The sequence below is a fragment of the Akebia trifoliata genome, chromosome 11 (assembly GCF_017979445.1).
Source record: "Akebia trifoliata isolate Shusen 1 chromosome 11, ASM1797944v1, whole genome shotgun sequence".
NCBI lineage: Eukaryota > Viridiplantae > Streptophyta > Magnoliopsida > Ranunculales > Lardizabalaceae > Akebia > Akebia trifoliata.
The window spans coordinates 5,173,665-5,200,554 of NC_141385.1; the positions used below are offsets into that span (position 1 = coordinate 5,173,665).

A 26,890-nucleotide genomic window follows, 5' to 3' on the forward strand; every position below is an offset into this window, starting at 1 on the left:
TTTGAATTCTAATTGGATATTATCTAATATTTGATAGAATAATTAGATTCGAATTTGGATAGAATTTTAGAACATCCGTCGGATTCAAATTCGGATTCGAATTTGAATTCAGATTCGGATATTATGGTATTCGAACCGACAAGCATTCGTTGATAGCCCTAATGTGAATTAAGTGTTACATTTATTTTCTTGTTAGACATTTTATCTGTTAAGAAAAATAGAATCAGAAAAAAAAAGATGCAATGACACACAAAATGTAGAGATTTTTACGTGGTTCACTCGAGATTGAAGTACACCCATGGATCGTATTGCTTCCACTATAAAGAAAAAATTCACACTTACATATTTTTTACCTTTTCATCACCAATAATAGAAATATATACCCTCTCGAAAAAATCTAACTAGGATTTTACATAATACCAGTGAAATTACAAAAATACTATTGAGGAATATTCTTTTGAGACCTTTGCCCCCAAATCCCCGTCTTTTGGACAGGGGGGCCCTAGTCCCGCCCCCCCCTAAGCAAACTTAGCTTTGAGATCGATTGGTGAGCATTGTGTTACATGATGACCAATACTCACTACACGAAAATTGGAAAATTTGACTAGAAAATTCGATGGGTCAAGACCGACAAATTTTAGAAGGCCCGTTGAAATTTTGATGTTCCTTAGACTCGATGGCTTAGAGATGTCGAAATTCTCCCATCGTCCATTTATTTGATGTTTTTGGTCCATCGAAAAAAAATATGACAATGAAAATTTCAATGCCTTGGTGGGTTGAACATGGGCCTTTTTCACATTGGGACTCGTTGCTGACCAGTAACATCAAACAATAACATCGTCATGGTCTCCTAAAGTCAATGACATGGATTTCCATCAAGATTCAATTACCAAGACAATGGGCTTATCAAAACTTGAATTTTTTCCTTCCAAAAAAGAAAACTTGGGACCTTATGTTGTTTATTTTAATTAGTGAAAGACGCATTTATTCATGAAAAGGAAAGGGTTGCAAAGGAAGACAACTTACACACAAGTGAGACAGCTTCCCACCAAGGGAAAGAGAAATAAAGTGAGACAGCTTCCCACCAAGGGAAAGAGAAATAAAGGAAGAAAAAGAAACAAACTAAACTAGGAGTTCCTAGTTTCCAATTATTCATACATATATAAATAAAACCACGCAATAAAAATCAAATGCTGGGGACAGGGTAGTCCTCTTCAGATACGGCCTCAATCCATTCTCCATCTTCATTAATCACCATCCCTTTGTTCTCCTCAACCCCCCATATTTTAGGAATCATGTACTCATCTTTAAGCAAATCTTGTTCCTTGTTAACCAGACTAACACTCCTCTGTACCTTCAAGTCAAAGTCACCATCCGTTCCATTCCAACCTGCAACAATATGTAGCAATAATTGAAGGTCATGAAACTTTAGTAAGACGAGTAAGTCCTGCTTGAGGTATGGTGACTTAATAGCGTCCATCACGAGATCAACACCGATAGGAACATACTCCTTTGGGAAGGGGTACATTGGTACCAAGTCATACTTATTCTTTGTGTGCAAGATTCGGAGGTTCGGGAATGACTCGACCTTCTCCTTGAAGGCCTCGTTACCGACTTTCGGGCAATTAAAGAGAAAAGCCGTTACCGGGATATCCGACAACCCATTTTCGACTACATCAAATGCACTCAGGACCGATAGAGCTCCACCGAGGCTGTGTCCCGTAAATATTATGCTTAGAGTATCGTCTTTGTACCGTTCCACCAATTCTTTGATCTTTGTTTGAAGTTGGGTTCTCGCGCTAGGTATGGTGCTAGTCGGTTTTGGGTTATCGGAAGTGTAAATGCTGAACCAACCCTTCATGACCTTCAAGGTATCATTATCGATGTCGTCTGGGTTCAAAATATCATTTATCGAAACAAGCTCCGTTTCGCAGGCCATTTTCCATTCAAGAGATGTTCTAGTACCACGCCATGTGACATATATTTCACGTCTCCCAGAGACTCGACTTACTTCATCGGATGTGACAGCGATAAATCCAAACCAATTGACTTCGGAATCGCCATTTTCGTTCACGACCACAGCATAAAGGAACGTATCGACGAAGTAGTCTGATGCTAATTGGAAATGAACCTTATGCAAAACTGATTTCTTGGAATGGCGGCATTTGCCAAAGTATTTGGAGTTTTCATCGCTAATGAATGGATCGCCGTTTGCCTGGCAGAAGTCACCACATTGAAGGATGAGTTGCCGAAGTTTTAGGTTTAGAGGTTCTAGCAAACCTTCCCAATTTTTGCTCCCTAGCAATTCTTCCCACGTTGGTTCAATTTTGTTCATCTCCATAACCACGATATATAGATGAAAATGGCTAAGTTAAGTGAAAGATTGATATTGATTCAATCAAGCATACTAAGGTCCGTATTTATAAGAAAAAATGCTCGACTTGAAATGACACATGCATTAGAGTGTGCACAAAATCATATATATTTTCTCAAGATGTGAAAGTATACAATCGAGGACAATCAATGGTTCTCTATACTGGATTCTTATTTCGACTACCTTCTATCTAAAAACGAGGAAAATGCCCCTTAAATTTTTTTGTTTTACTAAAATACCCTCCAAATGCAATTTTCACAATGTATATTTATTGCACTTTAACGTGTGCATATAAAACACGTGTTAACAATCGTGCACGCAGTTTGGGATAAGCAAATGATGTGGCGGGCATAGAACCGTAAATCTTTTTCTTGAGTACACAAGAAACATGCTCTTGCCACGTCAGCTTCGTACAGAAAATAACGTGCATTAGTTGAATTTAATGAAGGATGTTGGCTTGTCTTATCCGAACTTCTTTTTAAGCACAACCCCACAGTGTGTGAATGTGTGAATGTGTGAATGTCGTCTGGTTGGCTTGTCTTATTTGCTTTAGAAAAAGGGAGCGTCTATTTGCTGCACACACACCAAAAGTACTTTACTTACCCACCTTAAAATGTAAATGGCATTTACTATTTTACCTTTTTTATTTTAAATTCTCAATACACACATCTAAACATACTGATTTAAAGAGGAAAAGATATCCATGACAGGTGGATTTACAGTTGGGATTGGGGGGGGGGGGGGGGGGGGGGGTGGTTTGGATTGGGGCATTTTCCCTTACAAGAATTTTCAAAGTCTATGTATGGTGAGATATTGTGATAGATTTTAATGATAGATAAAAAAAAATCTATCAAAATTGTCTACATATTTTTTTTTTCTCATTTTTAATCGTTCCCACAAATATTTTTTTCACCCTTAATTGTTCTTACAAAAAAAATTTCTACTCTTGGTTGCCCCCACACATGGGTAAAATCCTGACTTTGCCCCTGTGGACCGATTTGAAATGCGTCTTCTTCTTCTACCAATTGAAATCATACTTCATTATATCAATTGAAACCTTAAAATTTCTAGCTCAAAATTAAGAGTATATCATTGTTTATTTATCATTCACGACCAAATGTCGTCCAAAATGATCACAATTGGTGTTGAAAAATCATATTATGGGAAGAAGATGAAAAAATGGTAGTTTGGGTATTTCAAAAACATTATAATGTAATATGTGCTTCAAGACTATTAAGAAAATAAAAATTTACTAAAGAAAAATGCTGAAGTAACATTTAAATTGACATTGTGGGGACATTGTTGTGCACTGAACCATAGATGCTTCTCACTCGTATCTCAATGACAAGCATTTATGGTTCTGACACACATCCACGACAGTAATGTCCCCAACAATGTTACTCCAACACGAGTCTTTATTAGATGGACTATTAAGATACCATCCAAAACTTATAGACTATTGGAAAAGAAGTCCCTCTACTAGGGTCTTTTAAGTAATTTTCTCTTAGAATTATTTATCAAAAATGCTTTTTACTAACTTTGTAAAATAGTCTAGAATGTTTATTGTCTCCAATAAATGAGATGATTTCACTACATGTTTTGATAACTCACTCTTCAATAAAAATACTTAGAGGAATGCTAGTTTCACGCTCCTATTAACACTTCGTTCCTCATCTCTTTTCATATTAGAACTATGCATCTCAAATTTGTAAATATTTGAGATGCCTTTTTTATGTTTTAGATTGATGCATGACCCCTTGACTTTAGTTTTTTTTTTTTATGAACTAATGAAAAATGATCTTAATACCATTATCATAATTATCATCATCACCATCTAAAATGACAATAATGCCCTCATCATCATCAATATTGACATAAATATTTGAAGGCGATGGTGGTGATGATCAAGACGATGAGGGCATTGTGGTCATTTTACAATGGTGAAGATGATTGATAATTGTGTAAATTGATTATATTTAACCATAATTTGTGGTAATTAATTAATATGGCCTAATTAATTGAATTTTCTTTCTTGAAGTCTTGGAAGTTCAAAATGAGAGAAAAAAAAAAAGGTTAAAGATGGATTTTTAGTGAATAAAACATGCAAAAGGGTGGATGAGCAATTATGAGATAAGTTAAAGAACGGGCTAAAGAAATTAAAAAAAAAAATTTCAAAAAAATGAAAATCTCTACATATTCTCTTACGTAAAATAATAAAATTCTCTCATATTTTGTCTCATTTTAAAAGATCTCATACATCTCTCCATATTTTTCTTATTTCTATTTCTCTCTATCTTTCCTCCAAATATTAAATTCTTTCTTATCACATATCTCGCACCTTCTATTTTAATTGATTTCTATTTTTCTCTATTCTCTTAATATTACTTATTTTTTTACACTTCTAATTATTTTTTTTCTTTTTCTTCTTCTCTAATCTTCCTCTCTAATCCATTTTCCTCTTTAATCTCTTTTTAATTTCTTTTAGTTTAATTTTCTAGGTATTTTATTCAATAATTATGATAGACTCGCTTATGGAGCTTGTCAGATAAAATCCTAGTTAGAACTAAAGGTGAAACTCGAAGATTATAATTTTATTTCAATCAACAATAGTGAATTAGTGTTTATAATTTTTTGAATTGATTTAATGTGAGTTAATTATTGTTATTTAATTATATATCTACAAATTATATTTGAGTTTTTGTTTATGATCATCACATTGAATGCTTGAAAATTTTCTTAATTGATAGTGGATGATTGTTGCATTAATTGCTTAAAGAATATTTGTGGTATGTGAATGTGCAACACGGAGCAATCTTCTATTTTTCAAAATATTTTAGAACATAGTTTTGGTTTAATTGTTATATCATCTAATTAGGGAAAATCTTTATTTGAACCTAATTGAGAAAGAATGTTGAATGAATAAAATTACAATTTTTTTAGTGGATCCTCGATGCCTTAGCACTTTTAATTTCTATTTTAAAATTTTTAATTTTTGCTTCATACGATAGTGTGGAAAATCATCTTTTTTATAATTTAGGTTAAATTTTCTTCCACCTCATCCGTATTTTAATTCAATTTTACATAATCCCCATGGATCGATTTCGGACTCTCGAGATTTTATTACTTCATTATAACCTTGCACTTGGGGTATTTAACCTACACTATTTCAATTGTTGCTATGATAATGGCAGTAATGTCATTGATGATGAAAATGTTGATGATAGACAGCATTCCTCAAATTATTAATTAAATATTTTGAGAAAATTTTGGTAACTAAAATTGGAATTCATGTACAAACATCAGTAAACTTACACTTAAGAGTATGTAAGAAACATTAGGAAATTTCGAACAAGTAGTATATATATATTAGGTGTGCAGGTTGGTTCGGTTTGAGGTCAAATTAGAATCGAACCAACCTAGGTTGATTCCATTAAATGAGAACTGAAATCGAACCAAATTTCCATGGAACCAAACCGAGCTAAGGTCGATCGGTTCGGTTCTATGAGTAGCCAATATCTTAAAAACCTAATTGAATCAACATATTTTTAATAAAAATAAATTAATATGAATCTCATATAATGAGTCATTACTCTATCAATCAATCAATAAATAAAACCATTAATGTATCCATTCAAAAAAATAAAGTCAATAGTTTTTCCATCAATTGAAGAAAATCATTAATCCATCCATCCTAAAAAGTGTCATTTATCTATAAAAAAACCGAACCAAATTGGTTAATAATATTTATCCACAAAATGGGTATAGTTTATTAAATAGGTTAATAATAATTATTTATAATTTTATTAATATAAGGATTTGGTTCTCGGTTTGATTCGGTTCTATAGAAGGCATGAACCAAGAATCGAACCAAATTGGTTGGTTCTTTATTTTGTTAATCCAGAACCGAACCAAAGTTCATTACGAACCAACCCAAACCAATCCAAAGCTCTTGGTTTGAACCGAACCAAGTTGCACCCCTAAATATATATATTTATCCCAATGTACTTTCTTCTTTAAAATCATTTATTGTTTCATGAGTTGAACGAGTAGAGTTTGTTGTGGACTGAGTTATGAGAATGCTACCTAACAAGTTTTAATTTTTTTTACAATATTACTTAACAAGGTTTGAAAAATTAAGGTGTAATCTCAAATAAATGTAGAGGTCATGTTATTATTATTATTATTATTTTTTATAGATAAAAGGGACATTTATCACATAAAAATGTGGATTCCTCCAAAATTTTGAAGCATGGCCTCTTCAAAGTCGGCTTGTGTTACATGTCACAACTTACAAGTTTACACTTTAATACATACAACAAATTATAGTATCATTTTTTTTTCACCGAATTTTATAAAAATTCGTAAAAGTAGTAAAAATCGCGTTTTATTTCTTTCAACGTAAAATCTGTAAATTATTCATAATAGTTCAATAATCTAGAGAATAATACTTTCATTGAAAAAAAACAAATTCGTGAAATTTTCAAGAATTAAACGAGAGATTGCTAACAAGGGTTTTGAGACCCACTTTAATCACTTTATAACTTTTTCTCTTTGCCCCCTTAACTTTATTTTTATCATCTAATTTTATTATATTTCATCTTTTACCCTTTTTAATATTTTTAATATTTTTCATCTTTCAACTCTTTAACCTCAATTTTTTTTAATAATATCTTCCAATTAACTTTATTTTTTCACTTTTATGCCCTTAACCCTCTCATAAAGTCATAGTTTTTTGTGAGACGTACTTTATTTATTTTGCACTTCACCCCAAGAACTTTAATATATTTATTCTTTTTCCACATTAATTACCTTTTTAACTTTAAAATTTTTCATAATACCCAAAACTCAATCAGGCTTGACCCAAACAACATTAATTTCGTGTTGATTTTGAGTTGTGCTTGTGGTTCGTATTAAAATTGTCACCACCTACTCTAATTTTCATTTTTTTTCGTTTTTACCCCTTTAACCCGAGAGAGGATGTCCATGCCGTAGGCACGGGTGAATTTTAATATAACAATAAAATTGATATTTGATTATATCATATGTTACTCAATATATAAGGTTTTAGAGGTGCTCCATAGTCCACACCCTATGATACTGTTGAATTTGACACTTTCATATTCTCACTACCCTTGCACTTGTACCTGCTCCCAACTTAATCTTAATTGATCGTTAAGTTTCTACCTAAAATCCATCGTTTTCTACTTCCGCAAAAGTCCTATATATATCTTGTTATTGGCTGAAGACAACAATAAAATATTTTATCTATGAGGTTGAAGATGACCAATTAAGAGAGGAAAAATTAAGGAATTTTTGCTATAGGTTGAAGACAAGTGCATTTTAAGTTATTTTCGATTCTTTCCTTAGAGAAGACCGAGGTCAAGGTGAACGACATCAAATAGAAATACAGGGGTCTCTCAAATATTCACCAAAAGATGGAGGGTATGTCTATATCAATTCAAACTTTTTCACTCTCCATCATATGAAGGGTAGATCAACTGTAATGCTTGAGGGTACAAGAAAAATATTTAAATGTTAAACTGATATTTATGGACTTCTAGTTGAAGACAACACAATTCCTTTTCTTCACGTTGTCTCTTAGAATCACTAAATCTTCAATTTTTTTAACATGTGGACATCTTTCCATAGTGAACCTATTCAATTCTATGTTATGGCTATTCACTTGATGTGGCTTGTGCCTATCATCATGCCATTTGCACCAACTCATTAATTCATCCAGCCAACTTTTTGTCTTTTTTGCCACCACATAGTGCCACATTCCTTATCTTATTAAGGCATGCGTGATATTTTTATGTGGACCTGACCTGGAGAAGAAGAATCAGTCAGTTTTTTCTTAAAAGAAAGAAGCCCACGTTATACTTGTTATAAACATGGCTTAAACTTTAAAGTAGACATTCACCTCACCATAGATAATCCTCAACCTCTAAAATGTAAATTAATTTTTTTAAGTTTTAACTTTAAAAAATTAATTAAAAAATAATTTTTGATGTTCACATACACATCTCTTCAAATAATTAATTAATAAATTAATTATTATATTCGCACCTTTTTAACATTTTCTATTTTACTACTTTAAGAGACGTCTCTTCAAATAATAAATTAAAAAATCTATTTTTGATGCTCATAGACATGTCTCTTCAAATAATTAATTACTAAATTAATTATTATATTTGCATACTTTTAATGTTTTCTATTTTACTCATTTTATAACATGTCTCTTCAAATAATAAATTAAAAAATTAATTATTATATTTACACAATTTTAACAATTATTATAGTAACAAATAATTAATTAAAAAATCTTTTTTTTGATGCTCACAAACACGTCTCTTCAAATAATTAATTAATAAATTAATTATTATATTTATTCCTTTTTAACGTTTTCTAATTTACTCACTTTAAGACACGTCTCGTCAAATAATAAATTAAAAAATAATTAAGTTTATTTTTAAAATATTAATTAAAAACAAATCAATATTTAAAAATAAATCAATTAAAAATTAATTTTAAAAAAACTAAAAAAAATAATAGAAATTAACTCAAAGTAGAATTTTATTCCACTAAATCAATGTTAAGTAGGACGTTAACTACAATTAGGATTTTATCCCATGTTTTTCTTATATTAAAAAATTAAAAATTACGTTATATTTTAATAATTATTATTTAAAAAAATTAAAAAATATTTTTTATTTGTACTTCAAAAAGAAATGTCTCTTGCAAACTAAATAACATAAATCTATTTTTCTTAACTTTTTCTTTTCAAATAATTAGTTGAAAAATAATATTTTTAGTAATTATTATTTAATTTTTTTTATTACACGTCTCTTCAAATAATTAATTAAAAAATTAATTATTATATTTATACTTTTTAACAATTATTATTGTAACAAATAATTAATTAAAAATAAATCAATATTTAAAAACAAATCAATTAAAAATTAATTTTTAAAATAATAATAATAATAATAGAAATCAATTTAAAATATTTTTTTATTAGTACTTCAAAGAGATATGTCTTTTGCAAATCCTCTACCTACTTACGTTTTCTTTTAAAAATATTAATTTGAAATAATTTTTTAATTATTCATTATTATTATTATTATTATTATTATTATTAATTTTATTATATTGTATCTTTAAAAATTAATTAAAAAGTATTTTTCTAACATTTATTATATTAAAAAATATTTTTTTGATGCCCACAGATACATCTCTTCAAATAATTAATTAAAAAATTAAATTAATATTAAATTTTAATAATTATTATAGTAACAAATAATTAATTATATTTTATTTTAAAAAAATAATTAAAAATAACAAGAGTTGGGGTATTTTTTAGAATTATTTTAGGTGCATATATGTTTGTGCGTTTTTAATTTTTTTTTTTTGTTAACATATCAATATTGGCAATAATTCTCATTACTCACGACTCTTATCAAAATGTCGTCTCCTTTCCTCTTTGTATTCGACAATGTTTCTTCTTTTCCATCCCTCTAACGAATCTTACCCAAAAATCATTATATTAAAAAATATTTTTTTTCATATATCTTTCAATTCTTGTAAGGTAACAGAAAACTGTTACTTTTAATTGATCAAAGGCGTCAACAAGTTGGTCTTTTGAACCATGTACTCTCTATTTCTTAAATGAGAAAATCATTTGATTGAATCTACCTTTGGGAGGGGACCCTCAAGACATTTTATTTTTGTTGGAAGGTAATGTCATGCCTATAAATCTTTTTTGAAGAATCATAGTACAAACTTTCTTCCTAAGTTTTAATCTTTTATTTTCTTCTATGAATAAAAGAGTAATAAATATTTTTAATAATTAAAAATTAAAATTTTAAAATTTATTATATTAATAAATATTTTAAAATATTAATGCTGTTATGGATGTATTTTTCTTTAAAAAATTAATTAAATATTAAATATTAATAATTATTATATTTACAAATATTTTAAATATTAATATCCTTAAAAGTAAGAAAATTAAAGATATGAACATGATTTTTTTTTAATTAAAAAAAAAGATAATAATTTCTGGTTGACCATGTTCCCAGAAAAAAGATACTTTTTTTCTATTCGAGAAACGACGAGCACGACTGAAGTGGCTATACATACAAATCCACTTACGGATCTATATGCTCCGATTGGAATTAGAAGTTCCAGAACAGGCGGCATGCTAATTTCACGCTTTTATTAACACTTCGTTCCTCATCTATTTTCATATTAAAATTATGCATCTTGATCTTTTGTAAATATTTGAGATGCCTCTTTATGTTTTGAGATTGATGCATGACCTCTTGATTTCTTATAAACTAATGAAAAATGATCTTAATACCATTATCATGATTATCATCATCACCATCTAAAAATGACAATAGTGCCCTCATCATCATCATTTTTAACTTTTAATATCGTAATTGATATTGTTGAATGTTTTATTCTCTATCACAACCGTCCATTTTTTATGAGATATACTAACAACGATACAATGTATCACATGCATTTTCACATGATGTATCTTATTTTCTAATAAAATTGACAACTTGCCTTCGAGTCAAACACAAATATGTTAAATATATAAATATCAAGAAAATAATATTTAAAATTATGAAATAAATAACAATATTTATTTTGTTCTTTATATAAATTTTATATATAGCCGAATAACTCTACAAAGTTCCTTATCTAAATCACGTATTTTCAAGCTGATTTGGATGATATGACAATTTGACTCGATGATTTGTTGAGGTGACCTTATATATATATATATATATATATATATATATAATATATATATATATATATATATATATATATATATATATATATATATATATATGTACACAGTTCACACACACCCTTGGGATTATGTGTCATTCTCGGCCTAAACAACATTATTAATAAAGAACTATTTTGTTGAAACTAATTCGAAGTGGTGAATAACATAGAAACATATTGATATCAATCATGCTATATAGAATATCAATAGCATAAATTATGCAACAAATAATGCAACCAAGCCATGGACAAGAGACAACTAATAATATAACAATTATGGACCACATTGGAGTCTTGATTGTATTTTTCGATGAAATATTTATTAAATTAGGTATGTTTACTTTAAAATAAATTCACATACACATGTTTTCAAATAATTAATTAATAAATTAATTATTATATTCGCACATTTTTAACATTTTCTATTTTACTACTTTAAGAGATATCTCTTCAAATAATAAATTAAAAAATCTATTTTTAATGCTCATAGACATGTCTCTTCAAATAATTAACTAATAAATTAATTATTATATTTGCATTTTTTTAACGTGTTCTATTTTACCCATTTTATGACATGTCTCTTTTAATAATAAATTAAAAAATTAATTATTATATTTATACCTTTTTAATAATTATTATAGTAACAAATAATTAATTAAAAAATCTTTTTTTATACTCACAAACATGTCTCTTCAAATAATTAATTAATAAATTAATTATTATATTTGCTCATTTTTAACGTTTTCTATTTTACTCACTTTAAGATACGTCTCTTCAAATAATAAATTAAAAAATTAATTACGTTCATTTTTAAAATATTAATTAAAAATAAATTAATATTTAAAAATAAATCAATTAAAAATTAATTTTAAAGAAAAAAAAAAAGAAATTAACTCAAAGTAGGATTTTATTCCACTAAATCAATATCAACTAGGACTTTAACTACAATTAGGATTTTATCCCATGTTTTTCTTATATTAAAAAAACTAAAAATTACATTATATTTTAATAATTATTATTTAAAAAAATTAAAAAATATTTTTTATTTGTACTTTAAAAAGACATGTCTCTTGCAAACTAAATAACGTAAATTCATTTTTCTTATGTTTTCTTTTTAAATAATTAGTTTAAAAATAATATTTTTAGTAATTATTATTTAAAAAATATTTTTTTACACGTCTTTTTAAATAATTAATTATTATATTTGTACATTTTTAACGTTTTCTATTTGACTCACTTTAAGACATGTCTCTTCAAATAATTAATTAAAATATTAATTATTATATTTACACATTTTTAACAATTATTATAGTAACAAATAATCAATTATATTTTATTTTAAAAAATTAATTAAAAATAAATCAATATTTTAAAAAAATCAATTAAAAAGTAATTTAAAAATAATAATAATAATTGAAATTAACTCAAAGTAGGATTCTATTCCATTAAATCAATGACAAGTAGGACTTTAACTCCAATTAGGATTTTATTCTATGTTTTTCTTATATTTAAAAAATTAAAAATAAGTACTTCATATTTTAATAATAATTATTTAAAAAATATTTTTTTATTAGTACTTCAAAGAGACATGTCTCTTGCAAACTAAATAACATAAATTCATTTTTCTTACGTTTTCTTTTCAAATAATTAGTTTAAAAATAATATTTTTAGTAATTGTTATTTAATTATTTTATTACATGTCTCTTCAAATAATTAATTAAAAAATTAATTATTATATTTATACATTTTTAACAATTATTATTGTAACAAATAATTAATTAAAAATTAATTATATTTTATTTAAAAAAATAATTAAAAATAAATCAATATTTAAAAAAAATTAATTAAAAATAAAATTTTAAAATAATAATAATAATAATAGAAATCAATTTTAAATATTTTTTTACTAGTACTTCAAAGAGATATGTCTCTTGTAAATCCTCTACCTACTTACGTTTTTTTAAAAAAATATTAATTTGAAATAATTTTTTAATTATTTATTATTATTATTGTTATTATTATAATTTTATTATATTATATCTTTAAAAAATTAATTAAAAAATATTTTTCTAACAATTATTATATTAAAAAATCTTTTTTTGATGCCCACAGATACGTCTCTTCAAATAATTAATTAAAAAATTAAATTAATATTAAATTATAATAAATATTATAGTAACAAATAATTAATTATTTTTTATTTTAAAAAATAATTAAAAAATAACAAGAGTTGGGGTGTTTTTTAGAATTATTTTAGGTGCAATTCATGTTTGTGCATTTTTATTTTTCTTTGTTAACATATCAATATTGGTAATAATTCTCCAAAATGTCGTCTCCTTTCTTCTCTGTATTCGACCATGTTTCTTCTTTTCCATCCCTCTAACGAATCTTACCCAAAAATCATTATATTCGAAAATCTTTTTTTTTCATATATCTTTGGATTCTTGTAAGGTAACAAAAAGTTGTTACTTTTGATTGATTAAAGGCGTCAACAAGTTGCTCTTTTGAACCATGTACTCTCTATTTCTTGAATAACAAAATCATTTGATTGAATCTACCTTTGGGAGGGGACCCTCAAGACATTTTATTTTTGTTGGAAGGTAATCTCATGCCTATAAATTTTTTTGAAGAATCATAGTACAAACTTTCTTCCTAAGTTTTAATCTTTTATTTTTTTCTATACATAAAAGAGTAATAAATATTTTTAATAATTAAAAATTAAAATTTTAATAATTATTATATTAATAAATATTTTAAAATATTAATGCTGTTATGGATGTATTTTTATTTAAAAAATTAATTAAATATTAAATATTAATAATTATTATATTTACAAATATTTTAAATATTAATATCCTTAAAAATAAGAAAATTAAAGATATGGACATGATTTTTTTAATTAATTAAAAAAAAGATAATAGTTTCTGGTTAACCATGTTCCTAGAAAAAAGATATTTTTTTTCTAGTTGATAAACGACGAGCACAACTGAAGTGACTATACATACAAATCCACTTACGGATCTATATGCTCCGATTGGAATTAGAAGTTCCAGAACAGGCGGCATGCTAGTTTCACGCTTTTATTAACACTTCGTTTCTCATCTATTTTCATATTAAAACTATGCATCTTGATCTTTTGTAAATATTTGAGATGCCTTTTTATGTTTTGAAATTGATGCATGACCCCTTGATTTCTTATGAACTCATGAAAAATGATCTTAATGCCATCATCATGATTATCATCATCACCATCTAAAAATGACAATAGTGCCCTCATCATCATCATTTTTAATTTTTAATATCCTAATTGATATTGTTGAATCTTTTATTCTCCATCACTACCTTCCATTTTTTATGAGATATACTAACAACGATACAATGTATCACATGCATTTTCACATGATGTATCTTATTTTCTAATAAAATCGACAACTTGCCTTCGAGTCAAACAAAAATATGTTAAATATATAAATATTAAGAAAACAATATTTAAAATTATGTAATAAATGACAATATTTATTTTGTTATTTATATAAATTTTGTATATAGTCGAATAACTCTACAAAGTTCCTTATCTAAATCACGCATTTTCAAGCTGATTTGGATGATATGACAATTTGACTCGATGATTTGTTGAGGTGATCTCATATATATATATATATGTACACAGTTCACACACACCCTTGGGATTATGTGTCATTCTCGGCCTAAACAACATTATTAATAAAAAACTATTTTGTTGAAACTAATTCGAAGTGGTGAATAGCATAGAAACATATTGATATCAATCATGCTATATAGAATATCAATAGCATAAATTATGCAACAAATAATGCAACCAAGCCATGGACAAGAGACAACTAATAATATAACAATTATGGACCACATTGGAGTCTTGATTGTATTTTTCGATGAACTATTTATTAAATTAGGTATGTTTACTTTAAAATAAATTCACATACACATCTCTTCAAATATTTAATTAATAAATTAATTATTATATTCGCACCTTTTTAACATTTTCTATTTTATTATTTTAAGAGGCATCTCTTCAAATAATAAATTAAAAAATTTATTTTTGATGCTTATAGACATGTCTCTTCAAATAATTAATTAATAAATTAATTATTATATTTGCATATTTTTAACGTTTTCTATTTTACTCATTTTATGACATGTCTCTTCAAATAATAAATTAAAAAATTAATTATTATATTTACACCTTTTTAACAATTATTATAGTAACAAATAATTAATTAAAAAATCTTTTTTTGATGCTTACAAACATGTCTCTTCAAATAATTAATTAATAAATTAATTATTATATTTACTCTTTTTTAACATTTTCTATTTTACTCACTTTAGGACACGTCTCTTCAAATAATAAATTAAAAAATTAATTAAGTTCATTTTTAAAATATTAATTAAAAACAAATCCATATTCTCATCATCTTCTTCCTCACTTACCTCCACTGCCACCGTTGTCACAGCCACCACCACCACCACCACATCCCCCCTCCCTCTTCCTCCTTATCTTCTTCTTCTTCTTCCCCTCTTCTCATTTTTTTTTCTCCCCCTCCTCCTCTCCTTCTTTTTTTTTTCCCCATATAATTTTTTCATGATTTTATCCAAGTATAATCAAACAATAGAATTTGATTTTCCAACCCTACCTATTTTCCATCACTATTTTTCCATAGATTTCAAATTCTATGGAAAGTCACTTTTCATGCAATCAAACATACCCTAAATGTTCTATTTATCTCTCTTTATTAATTTGTATTTTCTTTATTTTTATTTTATTTTAAACTTATTCCATTTCTGTACATAACAGAGATGGATATTATTTCTTCTAGGCAATGAAATCGACTAATTAATACCATCATCTGAGGTGCATAAAACACTTCATATTAACACTTCTAAATTGATCAAAACTTATTTTAGCACATTTCCTTCGTATTTAATTGATGAAATTAAACGAGGGGTCTGACTCTGAGTGACCATTTAGCTTATCACGAAAAACGATTTAATTCAAAAATTTTAAATAAGATCTCCAACCTTCAACTTCAAGTTAACCCAAGTTTCTTCATTCCTCCCAACAAAAAAAAGTCCAATTTATGTAATTAGTAGTTAACTTGTAATGAAGTCTCCTAAGTCCATGGCTTAGATTTCCATTCCATTGGCTAATCAATGGGGTTATCAGAACTCCTACTTTTTTTATTATTGACAAAACATATTTATTAAAAGAAAGTCAAGAGTAGCAAAACCATATATACAGACATACAAGTGTGAGAGCTTCTCACCATTGGAAAGAAAAAGAAAGGAAGAAAAGTGAAATAAAATAACCCATGAAAGATCTAACTTCTAATTATTCTTGAAAAATGCTAAAGTGATTCCTACGACACAGTGTTCGACACTGAGTTAACGTTGAAGTGTGCTAGAACCATAGATGCTTTCCTCGAGATACGATACACAAGCATCTAGGTTCCATGCATACTACCACGACATCATCTCAGTGTTCTGTGCAGTCACTCTAGCATTGTTCATTATTCATAGGTAACCACACAGAAGTTATCAAAACTCAGGGACATGGATGTCCTCTTCAAAAGGTGGGGCTAATTTCCATTCTCCATCTTCATCGAGCACCATCCCTTTATTCTTCTTGACCCACCATGATTCAGGAACCAAGCAGTCCTCCTTAAGGAAACCACTTGACTTGTTAACCAAACCAACACTCCTCTTTGTAGACACCCCATTTTTGCATTCGCCTGATTAATCAACTCGTCAACCCTATCGCAATGATTCCTAATTATGGATGTTTATTCCATTGCTTTATTTTGTTACCAGATGTGTTTCAGAAATCCGGACGAGCTATCTCGAATTGACAAAACTGTAGAAACCACGCTACGCTAGGGAAACATGACCCCAGAAACATAGAAATCATCATCTTGCAGACAAAAAGACGCTTTACGATAAAAATCACTAAAAAATGATCAAATTATCAAAATACCCCTAGCCTTAAAACATCCCTAGAGCCTACGTTACTCTTAGAAAAATTCATTCAAATACATAAAATAACAAATCGAAACTAAATAAATCATTTCGCCAATTTTCACAGAATTCGACAAAATTACAAAAATGCCCCTCATAAAGTTCACGACCATTCACACACAAAATTTCATAAATGACACAAATCAATATTTTCATTAAATTCCTTACGAAAAATCGATTCTAAAACATCCTGGAATATTGAAAAATGACTTAAAACGCAAAAAGTCCTCTCCGAGGGTAAAACAGTAATTTTACAATTTTAATAATTAAAATTTTCAAAATTAATAAATAAAATATTAAATAATGTAAAGTGAAACATTAATAAAATTAATTTAAAACTTTAAACTAAAAAATCGATCAATCAGGCTTTCAGGCAAAATTGTTGATGGTTGCAAGGATATTTATTCAAGGACCCCTCCATCTAGGGGACCAAAGTATTAAAGATATAATAAAAGGGGGCTCTCCAAAAATTAAAGTCAATCAAGTAAGACTAAAGTCAAAATCCTAATTAAAATCCTAAAAGAAACCCTAATTCTTCTAAAAAACTTTATAAATAGGAGCCTCCACACCCTATTTTCGTATCAAATAAAAAACCCTAAGAGAAGTAGGTCAAAAAGCTTCTCTAGCCTCCCATAAACCTTAATTTTGAAATCCCAACTCTTTACCTAACACCCATACTTTGATTTTAGCTTGAAAAACACTTAGAAATCCTTTAAAAATATCTCAAAATTCATAACAAATTTGTAAAACCCCGAGTTTTCAATTCGTATCTCGAGAAAAAAATAAATAATGAAATTTTAAGAAAATCTTGAAAGTGGGATTTAGGGATAAAACTTTAGGATGTTTCTGATCATTTTTAATGGAATCTGACCTCACCATTGAATTCAAAATAATCGAAAAATATAGTTTAACCTGTAAGCATGCTCAAGTGCGAGTCCGAATAGAAAAGTTATAAAATCCTCGATTACTCAGTCGGACAAGGCTAAAATAGTGACTTTTTGTTAGAGAAAGAATTATTAATATTCGATTACACCATTGAATTCATAATGAAAAATTATTAAACATAGACTATTTATTTGTCATTTTTGGAGATCAGAAAGTCGAATTATCGTAAAAAATGAAAACGACATCAATTTTAATGGTCACCTCGTGCCAAAAATGTAAATTTTTGTTAGAGATAGAATTTATAGAAATTGACTATACCGTTCGATCCGAAATGAAAAATAGGACAAAATAGAGTATTCATTCGTCATTTTTGGACTCCGGACGGTCAAGTTATCGTCGATCGAAATAATAGGCGAAATATCGATTTTGTCCTAAATTTTATATAAATAAAATTTTAATACATTTTTTATAACTTCGTCTTCCCCAACTCGTCAATACAATCGTGACACATAAAAACGAAAAATTTATTTTTTCTCTGATTTTCTATCTTAGATCCTTCGCAAACGGCTAGCCGTTGACGACAGACGCAGAAGGGAGAAATGTCCACAACTGCGTTTTCTACAAAACCCACCCAACCTCTTTCCATTTCACTTTCTTTTTTATTCAATATCGTCAAAAATCAGCCATATTTATATACGAAAATTTTGAAACTTTGACCTCGGAATTCGTCCGTTTCGGGGTCAAACCGTCTTCCGACGCAGAAGGGAGAAACGTTTATAGTCTCGACATCTACAAAACCCACTCAACCTTTTTTCGTTTCACTTTCTATTTCACCCGATATCGTAAAAAATCAGCCGTATTTATATACGGAGATTTCATAACTTCGACCTCGGATTTCATCCGTTCCGGGGTCAAATCGTCCTCCGCTGCAGAAGGGAGAAAGGACGACCACATAGAGATCTTCGAAACCACCGGGTCAGTTTCAAAAATCAACCGCTTCGTAGTTCGATCCGTCTCGATTTTCGTACTGCTTGCCTCGAATTTCTCGCACGTGCTTCAATTCCGTCACCTAGTGATTGTAAGGAACTTTCAATTTCTATTAGTAATCGTAGATTGTGAAAATTACATTTAGGATTTTATCAAAAAAAATTTGATGTATTTCCAAAATATAGAATTATTTTGTTATTTAAAAATTCACGTCAGAAATTGCATGTTTGATATGTTTAATTGTATTTTTTAACAAATTATACGTGGGTAGGGTATTTTAACGGGTTATTTCCATAAATTGGGTATTGTGCATTGCTCGGACCCCGTTTTGATATAAAATTTGTATTCTTTTTCAATATTATTGATAAAAATAAATTATATAGTTGGAAAATGTGATTTAATATTCAATGAACTCATATTGAGTTGATGAATATCAGAAAATGGATATTTTATTAAAGAGATTGAAAATTGTAAAAATCAGAAAAGAGAAAAAGGGTATGAAACGGTAAAATGTCAGATTCACACCCGAGGGGTGATGTCTGTATTTTACATTGTTGTGTTGTGTGCAGGTTGGTGAACAGATATCCAGGGATAATATTGCTGGTTGCATGTTTATTTAAATTTTCAGGGCATTTAGGTTTTTGAGCCTCAAAATTCCTTTCTTTTTATACCCAGTCCTAAGCCTACCCATAAAAGTCCTCCTAAGTACCGTGCGAAAAAGTCAAGGAAGATAGCAAAACATGATCAGACAGTAATTCCATAAGAAAGAAAAAAAAAGTAAAAAAAACCTGCTAGGTTGAAAATCCAAAAAGGGCGACTTAGGCAAAAACTAAGGCAAGCTTGCAAGGTTGAAAATCCGAAAGGACGGTCTTGGCAACAATCAGAGTAAAGAGAAAGAAAAAAATCTCGCTAGATTGAAAACCTGAAAATGCAATCTAGGCAAAAGCTAGAGCATGCTCGCTAGTTTGAAAACCTGAAAAGATAATCTAGGCAAAAGTTAGAGCAACAAAACAAAATAGAAGAAAAACTAAGAGCAGTCCGAGCTAAAACATCAGAAGTCTGAATAATCAAGTTCAATACTTAGCTTAAACCAGGCACAGACTCAAAAGTCACAAGTATCTTGTCTACGATCGATCTGAAAATTTTTACTTCTCCAAGTGAACCAAGAGAGAGAAAGTTGAATTCTATTATGAGTCTCAAAAGGAAATATTTTGTTCTCTTGAGCCTGACTCAAAATCTTCAATAAAATTAATCAAAATTAAAAGTTGGATCTTTATTCCGCTTGTGGTAATCAAATATTTCAAACCTTTATACAAGGGGCATTTTCTTTTTCTTCTAAATATGTAGTTTCCCCCTTTATATTAGGGGCATTTTTTTTAATTTTTGCATCATCTTCAATGCCATGTTTATGGTCAGACTATGGGCATTTTATTTTTGTGCAATGTTAATCCTAAAAGATAATGGGAACCCCAAACTTAAGGTTACCCTCGTGATAACAATTTTTCGAAAAACCTTTGAGGTTGAAAATAAATAAAAACTCAGGTTTTAAATTCATAAAACTTTTGGATAAAACCTTGAGGCAAAAAGACAAAAGCACTTCGGATATCACATTTGACTGTGCCCAGAAATTAACTAATAACTCATTAGGAGATATGGCATTCTTTCATTCCCAGATTCTTTTTCAGATCCATTCATTCTTGGATTCGATCATTTTTTTCCAGATTCATTCTCTTCCAGATTTGTTCATCTCCCGATTCATTTTAATAAGTCTTCTCCAAATTCATTCATTCCTTCCCAAAAGTCATTCATTCCTTAGCCAGTTTTGCTCAGTTGCCGCCAAGGGTTAACTTGAATTTTGCTCAATTGCCGCCAAGGGTTATCTTAGATTTTGCTCAGTTGCTGCCAAGGGTTAACTTGGATTTTGCTCAGCTGCCGTCAAGGGTTATCTTGGATTTTGTTCAGTTGTCACCAAGGGTTAAATTGGATTTTGCCCAGTTGCTGCCAAGGGTTAACTTTGATTTTGCTCAGTTGCCGTTAAGGGTTATCTTGGATTTTGCTCAGTTGCCGCCAAGGGTTAACTTGAATTTTGCTCAGTTGCCGCCAATGGTTATCTTGGATTTTGCTCAATTGCTGCCAAGGGTTAACTTTGATTTTGCTCAGTTGTCGCTAAGGATTATCTTGGATTTTGCTTAGTTGCCGCCAAGGGTTTGCTCGAATTATGCTCAGCCAGATGCCGCCGAGGGTTTGCTCTGATTATGCTCAGCCAGATGCCACCGAGGGTTTACTTCGATTATGCTTAGCCAGTTTCCACCAAGGGTTTTCTAGGATTATGCTCAGCCAGTTTCCATCGAGGGCTTTCTCTGATTATGCTTAGCCAGATACCGCTGAGGGTTTTATCAGATTTTGCTCAGATTCTACTCAGATAGTTCATTACTCTTTCACCCCGAGCATGTAGAGTAGAACTCCCAGAAAAAATAATTCATTACTCTTTCACCCCGAGTAGGTAGAGTAGAACTCCCGAAAAAAGTTCATTACTTTTTCACCCCTAGTAGGTAGAGTAGGACTCCCAGAAAAAATAGTTCATTACTCTTTCACCCCAAGTTAGTAGAGTAGAACTCTCGAAAAAAGTTCATTACTCTTTCACCCTGAGTAGGTAGAGTAGGACTTTTAGAAAAAATAGTTCATTACTCTTTCACCCCGAGTAGGTAGAGTAGAACTCCTGAAAAAAGTTCATTACTCTTTCACCCTGAGTAGGTAGAGTAGGACTCCCAGAAAAAATAGTTCATTTCTCTTTCACCCCGAGTAGGTAGAGTAGAACTTCCAGAAAATAAGTCCAGTACTCTTTTACCCCGAGTGTGTAGAGTAGGACTCCCAGAAAAAATAGTTCATTACTCTTTCACCCTGAGTAGGTAGAGTAGAAATCCCAAAAAATAAGTCCATTACTCTTTCACCCCGAGTATGTAGAGTAGAACTCCCAGAAAAAATAGTTTATTACTCTTTCACCCCGAGTAGGTAGAGTAGAACTCCCGAAAAAAAATTCGTTACTCTTTTACCTCGAGTAGGTAGAGTAGGACTCCTAGAAAAAATAGTTCATTACTCTTTCACCCTGAGTAGGTAGAGTAGAACTTCTCAAAAAATTAGTTCATTACTCTTTCACCCTGGGCAGGTAGAGTAGGACTCCTAGAAAAAATAGTTCATTACTCTTTCACCCTGAGTAGGTAGAATAGAACTTCCCAAAAAATTAGTTCATTACTCTTTCACCCTTGGCAGGTAGAGTAGGACTCCCAAAAAGCTTAGTTCATTAATCTTTCACTCCGAGTAGGTAGAGTAAAACTTTCAAAAAAAAAATTTAGTTCATTACTCTTTCACCTTGAACAGGTAGAGTAGGACTCCCAAAAAGCTTAGTTCATTACTCTTTCACCCCGAGTAGGTAGAGTAGGACTCCCTAAAAAAAAATTGTTCATTACTCTTTCACCCAAGGTAGGTAAAGTAAGACATTCAACTTTTTTATGCTCAGATTTTGCTCAGATTATGCTTAATTTATGTTCAGATCTTGCTCAAACCCTCTCAGATTTATCTCAGATTTCAAGTGTACACACTTGCACATATTAGTTAAGGAGAATTTTTTTAAATTCAAGGATCTGACACTGTCAGTGAGAGTTCTCGTTCGATGACCTGACAACTTTTTAGTTCGGGGAGAGTTTTACTCTTAAGGATCTGAACATCCCGACGAATTGTTAAATCAGGCTGCAAAATGAACTGTCACTAGCTTTGGCAATCGGATATCGCACCATCTACCAAAATAGATTTGCTATCTAGTTTGCTTCAATCCTCTGCCAAAGAGGGGAATTTGTAGACACCCCATTTTTGTATTTGCCTGATTAATCAACTCGTCAATCCGATCGCAACGATTTCCAATGATGGATGTTTATTCCATTACTTTATTTTGTTACCAGATGTGTTTCAGAAATTCGGATGAGGTATCTCGAACTGACAAAACTGTAGAAACCACGCTACGTTAGGGAAACATGACCCCAGAAACATAGAACTCATCATCTTGTAGACAAAAAGACACTTTACGATAAAAATCACTAAAAAATGACCAAATTATCAAAATACCCCTAACCTTAAAACATCCCTAGAGCCTATGTTACGCTTAGGAAAATCCATTCAAATACATAAAATAACAAATCGAAACTAAATAAATCATTTCGCCAATTTTCATAGAATTCGACAAAATTACGAAAATGCCCCTCACAAAGTTCACGACCATTCCACACAAAAAATTTCATAAATGACACAAATCAATATTTTCATTGAATTCCTTATGAAAAATCAATTTTAAAACATCCTGGAACATTGAAAAATGACTTAAAACGCAAAAAATCCTCTCCGAGGGTAAAATAGTAATTTTACAATTTTAAAAATTAAAATTTTCGAAATTAATAAATAAAACATTAAATAATGTAAAGTGAAACATTAATAAAATTAATTTAAAAATTTAAACCAAAAAATCGATCAATCAGGCTTTCAAGCAAAATTGTTGATGGTTGCTAGGATATTTATTCAAGGACCCCTCCATTTGGGGGCCCAAAGAACTAAAGATATAATAAAAGGGGGCTCTCCAAAAATTAAAGTCAATCAAGTAAGACTAAAAGTCAACCAAGAAAGACTAAAGTCAAACTATTAAAGTCAATCTCATAAGACTAAAGTCAAAACCCTAATCTAAACTAATCAAGTCAATCTCATAAGACTAAAGTCAAAACCCTAATTTAAACTAATTAAGTCAATCTCATAAGACTAAAGTCAAAACCCTAAAGACTAAGTCAATCTCATAAGACTAAAGTCAAAACCCTAATTAAAACCCTAAAAGAAATCCTAATCAAATCCTAATTCTTCTAAAAAAACTTTATAAATAGGAGCCTCCACACCCTATTTTCGTATCAAATAAAAAATCCTAAGAGAAGTAGGTCAAAATGCTTTCCTAGCCTCTCATAAACCCTAATTTAGAAGCCCCAACTCCTTACCTAACAACCATATTTCGATTTTAGCTTGAAAAACACTTAGAAATCCTTCAAAAATACCCAAAAATTCATAACAAATTCGAAGAATCCAGATCTAAGAAAGAGATACCTTGCCTCGGAGCTCAGAGATCAGATCCAGAGACAGAACAAAACGAGGAATACTATACGAGGAGCTATTCTATTAGATCTGAGGGGATAAAATCGTTGCGTTCGGAAAATGTGAGTATTTTTATTTTTTTATATTATTATTTAGGTCTTGTTAGTAATGTAGTTTTATTTGGGAATTAGTAGAGACCGGCGTTTGTCGGGCGGGGTTGGTGCCTAACACCTTCCAACCTCGTAACGTGATCCCCGGACCCGTATTTTTTTTTCGTAGATTAGTTTATTTGCCTTTTAGAGTCAAAATTCGATTCCTAGACCGTAATAACTAGGTAGCGACTCCCAAACCTCAAAGGTCAAAAGCGGATCCGCGCACCCCACGGATCGAAGGCGCATTCACTCTTAACTTTCAAATCAAACTCTCTTTCATTTCCATTCCAACCTGCAACAATATGGAGCATACCTTGCAAGTTGTGCTAATCACTCGGATTCTTTGAGTCCTTCAAGCTTGGTGACTTCCTTGTGTCGATCACAAGGTCGACACCTATAAGTACATACCCCAATAGCCCACTCGGGTAAAGCGGTATCAGGTCGATCACATTCTTTGCGTGCAAAATTTGAAGATTTGGGAATGTCTCAAGTTTGTCCTTGAAGGCCTTGTTACCTACTTCTAGGCAACCAAAAACAAATGCCGATACGGGGAACTTTGCCAACCCATTTTCGACTACATCAAATGCACTTAGTATTGCTAGAGATGCGCCGAGGCTGTGGCCTGCAAATATTAAGCTTAGATTCTCGCCTTTGTATCGATTCACCAATTCTTTGATCTTGGTTAGAAGTTGGGTTTGTTATTTCTGAATACTGATTTGTTATGGCAAAGTGAGAAGAAGTTAGAACAAATCTTAATTTCGAAATTGAATGTAAAAAAAAAATATTACCTAAAAAGAAATGGTTGAGGCGTGCACAAAGCACTGTCCTAAAATGAAATTCGCCCCTGCTACGGTATCACAGTCTGTAGGCATTCGTTCTGCAGCGTTCTGCAGGATTCAATAACCCACGTATCCAAAATGGTACTCTAAATTGGAACGTAACTTCGAACTCGACGATGTTGTGTGCTCTCACAACGAATAATAAATTACTGATAATTTGAAAATATATAATAGCAGAGAAGTGATAAATTAAGTCGTACGTGCGCACACGTATTAAGGTTTTCGGACCGATGGATCCAAATTCCAATTAGAACCATGGGTTTTCCTCTTGGACCCCCGTGTGCGCACGTGAGCCCGCCCACTACTTCTATCTACTTTAAAACTATTAGAAGCACAACTACTTAAGAATTGCAAATCAATTATTTTCCTAGTCGATGTGGGACTAAAATTACTAAAGCAAAAACAATACAATCAATTAAATTAAAAGCAATAAAGTAAAAAGCATAAAGCATAAAGCATAAAACAAACATGGGATTTAAATACCCTAAGGTTAATAGATTTATTTACCATATGATTGCAATTAAATGAATATTAAAGGATTTTCCAATTCAACCCTCTAAATTCCAACAGGGTTCTCACACTAAGTTTGGTGAAAGGCGATTTTTGGTCATTGGAAGTGTAAATTGTTAGCCAACCCTTCATGACCTTCAAGACATCATCACCATCATTGTCGTTGTTTTTCAACAATGGCTCAATTGATTTGAGCTCAGGATCCAACACGTTGATCCATTCAAGAGTTCTTATGGTACCACGCCATGCGACATATATTTCACGTCTCCCAGAAGCTTTACTGATTTCATCCGAGGAGACAGCAATGTATCCAATCCAATTGGCTTCACGATCCCAATTTTCCCGCGAAAACGAATGGAGAAGGAAGGCTTCTGGGACGTCAATACGGGCCGTGGCATAGAAGAAGGTATCAACGAAGTAGTCTGATGCGAATTGGAACTCAACCTTCTTGAAGAACGAGTGCTTGCCATAGCGACTACTGCCACAATACTTGGATTCTTGGTCACTATTGAACGCATCGTAGGTTGCTTGGCAGAAGTCACCACACAGGAGGATGAGCTTCCGAAGGTTAAGGTTTAGTGGCTCTAGCAAACCTTCCCATTGGTTGCTCCCTAGTAATTCTTCCCATGTTGGTTCTATTTTAACTGGCTCCATACTGGCCATTGAACGACGGGTGAATATTCCTATACTGCCCTTGTTTGTCTCGAGGACCAGAGAGAACTAAGTTAGCTAAAATATTATAATCGATTCAAGAATGGAAGATAACCTTAAGTTATAATAAATCAGAGAGACTTGGCTGAACTTTAGGATGAAGGATGGCTTGCTCTTTGGGAGGATTATACATTATACAGTGTTGACAAGAAGCTACATGGACTAATTGTTTTCTTTCATTTTCAAAGGGAAGTAGATAATACATCATGTTTTTATTGAGGATGCATTATTGCATGCCATGATGGACATATGTTTCACTTGATAATCGATCTAGACCGTTAAAAATTGTTGGGCTGTCTATATGATGAGCACAATGTTGACTGTAGTCATCCGATGATGATGTATTGATCTTAGATGTCTTGATCAGATGATCACAAATAGAACAGTTGGATGAATGGTATTTAGATCATTATGCTTGATGCTCTTTTGAAGCATCATTTGTTTTCTCTTACTTTTTCATC

The 26,890-nt window shown here is 30.3% G+C and overlaps 2 pseudogenes; both read right to left on the minus strand.

Annotated features, from left to right (window-relative positions):
• Positions 1-1,186: 1,186 nt before the first annotated feature.
• Positions 1,187-2,341, minus strand: LOC147390519 (phospholipase A1-IIdelta pseudogene; annotated as a pseudogene).
• Positions 2,342-16,572: 14,231 nt separating this feature from the next.
• On the minus strand, positions 16,573-26,789 carry LOC147390520 (phospholipase A1-IIdelta-like; annotated as a pseudogene).
• Between the last annotated feature and the right edge of the window lie 101 nt (positions 26,790-26,890).